The 8,672-nt window shown below is 39.1% G+C and overlaps 1 non-coding gene across 1 annotated transcript; it reads right to left on the bottom strand.

Annotated features, from left to right (window-relative positions):
• Positions 1-2,254: 2,254 nt before the first annotated feature.
• LOC136221139 (small nucleolar RNA R71) lies at positions 2,255-2,361 on the bottom strand. The gene has a single exon (XR_010684926.1). It is a non-coding gene; the product is annotated as a small nucleolar RNA R71 (small nucleolar RNA).
• Positions 2,362-8,672: the final 6,311 nt, after the last annotated feature.

The raw sequence follows: 8,672 nt of genomic DNA, 5'->3' as shown, positions 1-8,672 counted from the left end.
ATTGTGGCTGGAAAGCATAAAGAATGAGTTGTGTACATCCATTTGAAATGAAGAGGTGCATTTTGTCTCAATCTTAGGTGACATCATGCTTAAGTGAGGTGCTTGTTCACAAAACTCATTTCCAGCCCTCCACAAGTCTAATTTAATCAATTAAGGACATGTTCATTCATTCATTTAAGTCCTAACTCAATTAACCAATCGTTACATCTTAATGACACACTAATCGTCTACTAATCGCATTATGCATACGAAACTTCCGATGCCAATGAGATGAATCTAAAATGTATGTATTAAATCATGAAAACATATATGAATGTGGGAAGATGTAGATGTTAGGGTTTAGGGATGTTACAGTTCTTCCCCCCTTAAAGAATTTCGTCCCCGAAATTCACTTACCAGAAGCTTCAAATAGGTAAGGATATTGTGTCCTCATATTTTCTTCTACCTCCCAAGTTGCCTCATCAAGTGTTTGATTATGACTCCATCTCACCTTAACCATTGGAATTTCACGGTTTCTGAGTCGTTTCATTTCTCGTCCCAAAATCTCTAAAGGTTGCTCACGAATAGTCAAGTCTGTGTTCACTATTGCAATCTCAGGTTCAGGAATCATATGACTTGGGTCTGATCTATATCTTCTTAATACTGACACATGAAATACATCATGTTAAGGACATGTTCATTCATTCATTTAAGTCCTAACTCAATTAACCAATCGTTACATCTTAATGACACACTAATCGTCTACTAATCGCATGATAATCGCATTATGCATACGAAACTTCCGATGCCAATGAGATGAATCTAAAATGTATGTATTAAATCATGAAAACATATATGAATGTGGGAAGATGTAGATGTTAGGGTTTAGGGATGTTACACAAACTCTAACGAAACCCAAGGAAAGGATTGACAACCCGTTCACTTGCACGCCGTCGAAGAATTCAATGCTCCATGTTCTCTGTAAACTTGTATCAATTTATATTTCATCTAATAAAGTCCGTTCTATTCGATAGATCTTTATGCAGCACTTATGGTAACCAATCCACTAAAGTGACTGCTGGTGTTTTCATTAAAACGTAGTTTAATTTCAAAATCTTTACAAGGAAACTTTGTTGAACACTTAGGCAAATTATTATCTCGGTAGAGTTTTAATTTGGTTAAGGGCAATTATCCCGGATAAGGGTTTTGTCGCGTGCAAAGCTTATTAATTAGAGGTTCCGTCATTTATTTCATCTTTATAATTCGTACAAAGTTTAAAGTTGTTTTCTTTGCTTAATGCAAACAAATATACTTGTTTACTTTTCTAAAGTACTAAAACGTTCCTGTTTTGCAAATTCATTTTTAATCAGATACTTTCTAACATCTTCACATTCTAATCTAATTCTCATTCTAGCAATTTCAAAACCAAAACCGATTAAACGATTTTCCTATATTATAAACCTAAAAGTAATTTTAACCGATTGTAAATAAGTTTTGTTAAAAAGCGTTCCCTGTGGGATCGATATCTTTTATTACTACAAGCGTATACCGTGCACTTGCGGAAATCGCTCAACAAGTTTTTTGGCGCCGTTGCCGGAGAATGCCAAAATTTTTGACAAAATTTTAAATTTTTCGTGTTTTATTACGAATCTAGGTTTATTCATACTTATTCAAACTTTTATATTTTTAATTATTTTCAATTACTAACATATTTATTTTTCAAATTCTGTTTTATAGGTAATTTCTATTCGTGCGAAATTTCAAGTTCATGCGCAGTTCTCGAAGTTCGGGCACGTCACCAGATCCTATTGACCCAGAAATTGAAAGAACCCTTAAAAAGAACAAGAAAGAAAAGAAAAAGAAAAACCAAACCCCAATAAAAACTAAAATTACCGAGCCGGAAGTTATGGCCACACTTATGGATTACGCTAGGCCGGGAGTGACCGGTGTAACAAACAGTATAGTTAGACCCCAAATTAATGCACATCATTTTGAAATTAAGCTTGCGTTGCTTAATATGTTGCAAAATAATGTAACGTTTTACGGGTTACCTAACGAAAATCCTAACACCCATTTGACAAATTTCTTAGAAATTTGTGACACTTTTAAAATTACTGATGTAACTGCAGAAGCAATCAAACTTCGCCTTTTTCCTTTTACTTTGAAAGATCGAGCCAAAGAGTGATTAACTTCTATGCCAGCCGCATCAATTGAGACTTGGGAGCAATTAGCCCAAGCATTTTTATCAAAATTCTTCCCTTTAGCAAAAACCGCAAGAGTCATTAAAGAGTTAACATCTTTTTCTCAAAATGATAGTGAAACTCTTTATGAGGCTTAGGAACGTTTTAAAGAACTTCAACGTTTATGCCCACACCACCAATTGCCCGCTGAACTTTTAATGCAAACATTTTATAATGGACTAAATCCTACAACTAGAGGTTCATTGGACGCTATGTCTGGAGGGTTATTCATGAAGAAAACATCTGCCCAAGCAAGAGAACTTTTAGAGGAAATGGCAACCAACAGCAGTATGTGGCCCGCGGAACGTGGACACGTACCATCAGCGAAACCATCATCCTCAATAACATCATTAGTTAAAGGTATAGTGAATCTTGATCCAGTAGCGATGTTGCAAGCCCAATTTTCTGCCTTATCGCACAAAATTGATAGGTTTATGACACCGTGTGATCCTAATGGTCAACCAATCCAAATAGATGTGGATTACGAAGGTATGAGTGAGATTGAACAGGTAAATTTTGTCCAAGGGCAAAACCAAACTAATAACCCTTATTCCAATACATATAATCCTGGATGGAGAAATCATCCTAACTTTAACTGGAGAGACAATAATAATGCTAATGCTAATCAAAATCGTACTACTAATTATCAAAATCAATCAAGAGATTCGATTAGCACTTTATCTTCTAAAATCGACAAATTCATTGATGCGATGAGCGGAAAAATAAGTAATCACGACGATGGTTTTAAACGGATCGAGAATAAATTCGACCAGCTTATTAAAAACCAATCATCTAGCATCCATAATTTGGAGATTCAACCATCAAAGACTATTATACACATTTTACCACTAAACTAACTTTCCACTTGTAACTGGCCGCAACAATATATATTTATATATTATACTAATATTTAAATATTAGAAAATTAAAATACTATGATAACAACCCAAATTATTTGTGAATAAGGAATAAGGGTAAATTAATAGAAATAATGACAAACCATTATTCCTTCTAAAAGAGATATTTATGCATGGTTAATATGAGATTAATGACAATTATTGCAGGATTAATGCAGGGGTGAATATGCAAATAATGGAGAAAATGAAGGAGTTTCTAGCATTATGCTACACCATGTGGACCATCGCGAGATACGCCATAATGAGATACGCCTGATGAGAGCGAGTAATGGGGACCCACCATAGCTCTCAAGGAGAGCGTACATACGCCTTGACTGATCTAAGAATACCAAAAGGCGCCTTTATTACCATCCATGAATGGGAATAAATACAATTAAAGGGGAATAAAGACTTGACTGTTCGAATACCTCAACTCTGAGGGTTTCGATGCTAAATGTTGGGATTAATGAAGAATTGATAGCAATTAAAGATGAGTAATGACATGACTCTTCACCTACTTCCCCATTAATGCTGAAGGTTACAGAAACCTATATAAATACCCCAGCTTCCTAGGATCAAAGGTACACTTACTGATTCTCTACTTTTGTGCTTACAGTTTATTCTCAGAAATATTACTGACTTTGGCATCGGAGTGTCCCCGGCCGATCCCAACGGCGCCTCACCGGGAAGTGCTCCGATCAAGAATTTTTCGACAAGTTATTTAATATTTATTTTTTTTTATATTTTAATAAATATTATTAAAATTTAATTTATCTTTACAATATTAATAAGATTTATTTAATATTTAAATTTTAAATATACAAAAAAAAATTTAAAAGTATAGTAAATTTCATATTTTTTCTATGACAAACTGAGTTTTATAATTTAAAGTAAATTTATTTATATATATATATATATATATATATATATATATATATATATATATATATATATAACGTCATTTGGTTTAACTAATTTGATTCAACCGATTAAACTCATTAACCCATAACTCAATTGTCAATCGGTTCGATTTCTAAAACATTGTTTTTAACTAAATTAAATATTCATAACAACTAACTAATTTAGTAAAAATGACTTAATAAGACTATAATAAATGATCAGATATTTATAGAAAAAACGCTCCCCTTACCCCGTTCTAGGGTTTAGCCGATCTTACCCTAACTTAGGGTTCACGTCTTCGACATCACCAATACCTTGCTCCTGCGTACTGCCTCTCCATCAAACTATACCAAGCCTTCTTTCATTAGCTTCCTCCCAATACCAGCAGTTTTTTACCCTTACCGCAAAATTACAACTTCACACTATCAGAAATACGATGGATGATATAGCTCGAAATTACCTACAACTATCATTGGAGGATGAGGATGTTGCCCCTGTCGTTATCCCGAAAAACAACCCCTTGCCAGAGTACGGCCTAAGATGGAGCTGTATAGGGAGATTCATCACAGACAAACCAATTAATATTGAAGGTATGAAAGTTACGTTATCACGACTCTGGAAACCGGTGGGAGGTATGTCGGTAGTGGAGGTAGGAGGAGATAGATTATTGTTTCAGTTCACTCATGTTTTTGACATGAATGGAGTATTGAATGAAGGGTCGTGGTCTTTTGAAAATAAACTGCTTGTGATCAAGAGAATTAACAGCCCTGAGGAAATACATGGATTAGAGTTGAATGAGGTCGCTTTCTGGGTTCAACTACATGATCTGCCTGTAGGATACCGAACAGAGAAGATTGCAACCGCCTGTGGTAGTTCGGTCGGTCCGGTTGTAAGAACAGACCCCCGGGACTACTCAGAACCTTTTCATTGTTACCTAAGGGTTTAGGTTTTTATGGATGTCAAGTCCCCTCTGAAACGAAGAACAAAGCTAGGGAAATCCGCGAAGGAATAGTTTTTGGTCAACTTCCAATATGAACTGCTGCCACACTTCTGCTTCTACTGTGGTTTACTGGGACATAATGCCAGGGATTGTGCCCCGTTCTGAGCTCTGAATGACCCAGACCTTCCTACGATCTATGGTTCATTTTTACGAGCTGCCCCTAGGAGGTTTACTTAGAATGTATCCCCATGGCTGTGCAACTCCCCAATGCTTGTGTCTCAACCCCGACCGACGCAGACAGACCAAAACTCTCCCACAGTCCAGCAAGCACAATTAAAGTTAAAGAAAACAGTCGAGAGGGAAGATTAAATGCAGTTGTTCCTAGATCCTAAGAGGAAGAGATACGAAGAGGAGAACGCGGATAATTGTGATATGGAAGGATTCAACAATGAAACAGAGATATCGGCAGGCCTAAATGATGGGGCCAGTCGGAAGCCATGAATATACTAAGTTGGAACTGTAGGGGAGTGGGTAACCCCAGTACAGTTCGAGAGCTCATCTTCACCCACAAGCCTTCAATCATTTTTCTCATGGAAATAATGATTAGCAAGGAAGCAGTTTTACAGATTAAAGACAGACTTGGTTTCGGTAGGGCTTTTGCCTCCGATAGCATTCGAAGGGGCGGAGGTGTCACACTTTTTTGGTTGGCTGAAGTTCAGTTAGAATTGGTTAAATTTGGAAGTAACTTTATAGATGTGACGGTCTCAATGGATAACCTCCCTAAATGGAGGCTTACAGGGTTCTACGGCTACCCCGAAAGGAATAGACGGATTAACTCCTGGCAATGTATGAAAGATCTTTACCGAATCTCTAATCTACCATGGCTCGTGATGGGGGACTTCAATGATCTTCTATACTCCTACGACAATAGAGGAGGGTGGGGTCATCCTTCTACTTTATTGATGGGTTTTGCTGATACATTAACACATTGTGGCTTATCAGATGTCTTATGGAGAGGATACCCTTTTACATGGCGTCGGATAAGGAATGGACAGGTTCAGATAGAGGAAAAACTTGACAGAGGAGTCGCATCTCAAGCCTGGCAGGAGCTTTTCCCCGAAGCAACAGTTCAGAACCTAATTGCAACACAATCAGACCACTCGGCACTGCTTCTCTCAACCTCTGATACTAGACTGCCTGTTGCGAATGCATTCCGCTACGAGAATGCATAGGGAAGTGAAGCAGGGTGTCGGGAAGTTATACAGCGACACTGGGAGGAATCAGACTCAAATAACTTTGGAGATCGGCTGGAGAGATGTTGGGTAAAATTACAAAGGTGGGGATCAGATCAGAAGAGGAGATTCAGGGGTAAAACGGCATTCTTAAGGAAGCGACTTGAACAGTTGAGAGGTTCAGAAAACTCAGCAGAATTTCAAAAGACCAGTAGAGAACTATATGATGTCCGACGGGCACAAGAGGAATACTGGAAGCAAAGGGCGAAGTCAAAATGGCTAGAAGCGGGCGATTGCAACTCGCGGTACTTCCATGCTACTGCTCGCACTCGCAGGAGAAAAAACGACTTCATCGCCTTATCGTCGACAGCAGGTGTTAAATTAACCTGGGAGACGGGACTGGCGGAGGCCATTCAGGATCATTTCAGAGAGCTATTTACCACGGTTGGGGCTACTGGACTTGAAGTAGTGGATCTGATCAGCGAAAAAATTACGATACAACAAAAGGAGTGGCTACAGCGTGACTTTCTAGAGGAAGAAGTGAGAGCGGCTGTGTTTTTAATGCACCCAGACAAAGCTTCGGGTCCTGACGGACTTAATCCAGGATTTTTTCAGCAACACTGGCAGATAATTGGTCCTGCAGTCTCCTCCTATTGTGTAACATGTCTAAATTCTGGTAATTTCCCTGAGCATCTGAACATCACGAATATTGTGCTTATTCCAAAGAAATATCCGCCTGTAGGGTTAAATGATCTTAGACCGATTGCTCTGTGTAATGTCTTGATGAAGATCATAACAAAGGCTGTTGCCAATCGCCTAAAGCGGGTTCTGGATATTGTGGTCTCTCAAGCACAAAGTGCTTTTGTTCCCAACCGCTCTATCACGGACAACATAGTTATCGCATATGGACTGGGGCACGCACTTTGACAGGGCAAGGGGGGAAGGAAGGGTTATGCGGCCCTCAAAGTAGATATGTCCAAAGCATACGACAGAATTGAGTGGCAATTCTTACACAGGGTGCTCGTCCAGATGGAGTTTCCTGAAAGAATGGTGAACCTGATTATGCTATGTGTGAGTTCTGTGAAATATCAAATTACTAATCATAATGCTTCTTTTGAGAAATTCACACCCTCATGAGGGCTCCGACAGGGAGACCCTCTATCACCATATTTGTTCATCTTATGCACGGAGGTACTTACCACACTTTTTAGGAGGGCTGAAGAAGTTGGTAGTATTCATGGTTGCCGTATTTGTAGAGGAGCCCCTACTGTTTCTCACTTATTGTTTGCAGATGATAGCTACTTCTTCTTTCGAGCAACAATGGAGGAATGTGGAGCAATACAGAATATCTTCCAAGCATACGAAAGAGGCTCTGGACAGAAGATCAATTTTGATAAGTCCAAGGTAATGTTTAGCACGAAGGTATCTCAGGGACTAATGACGGAACTGGCTCAGTATCTAGGGGTTCAAATGGTGGACAGCCAGGACACTTATTTGGGTTTACCCTCCGCGGGTTGGTAGAAGTCGAACGGAAACATTCTCCTACTTGATTGATAGGCTGCGCAAGAAGATTAGGGGGTGGAATGGAAAGCGAGTTTCACTAGGAGGGAAAGAGACACTGATCAAAGCAGTAGCACAGTCATTGCCATCATATGTAATGCAGGTTTTTTCTCTCCCTAAAGCTATATGTGATAAAATTGAAGTAGCATTAAATGGGTACTAGTGGGGTTGTTGTGTAAAGTGGAAAGCATGGAAACATTTATGTGTTCGAAAGGAGTGGGGAGGCTTAAATTTCAGACGATTCCAGGAATTTAACACTGCGTTTCTCGGTAAGATAGCCTGGAAACTGACTACCCAACCCGATTCCTTTGTGGTCCATATTTTGAAGGCGCGCTATTTCCCCAGGACTGACTTCAGGGAAGCAAGATTGGGATATAATCCTAGTGCAATCTGGTCCAGTGTAATAAAATGTCGTGATCTGATCTCTAGTGGAGTTAGAAGCCGTATTGGCAACGGAAAGGCTACTCGAATATGGAAAGACCCGTGGTTAGATTCGGACTCTGGAATTCCGACCAGTTTGACTACTCAAAACGAGGACTGGACTGTTGACAGACTAATTCACGAAGGGCAATGGAACTACGAAATACTTCATGACCTGTTCTCCCCGGAGGATTGTCAACAAATATTGAGTATTCCTATAGTGGTTAATGATGTAGAAGATAGGTTGTGTTGGCGTTGGGAGAGGAAGGGACACTACAGTGTAAAAACAGCTTACTATGCTCTGGTATCTATATATCCAAAGCCCCCCGAGGAGACGTGTCGAGCCCCTTGGAGTAAGATATGGCAAATCCCTTGCCCACCGAAAGTAAAAAATTTCTTGTGGCGAGCCGACGGGGATATACTTCCAACCAATTATAATCTACAAGCAAGACATGTTGATATTGGTTCTACTTGCCCACTATGCGCCCAATCTGCAGAAACGGTT

The sequence above is a fragment of the Euphorbia lathyris genome, chromosome 2 (genome assembly GCF_963576675.1).
Source record: "Euphorbia lathyris chromosome 2, ddEupLath1.1, whole genome shotgun sequence".
Taxonomy (NCBI): domain Eukaryota; kingdom Viridiplantae; phylum Streptophyta; class Magnoliopsida; order Malpighiales; family Euphorbiaceae; genus Euphorbia; species Euphorbia lathyris.
The sequence above is the reverse complement of the archived record's forward strand: the minus strand, read 5'-3'. Positions and strand labels throughout refer to the sequence as shown.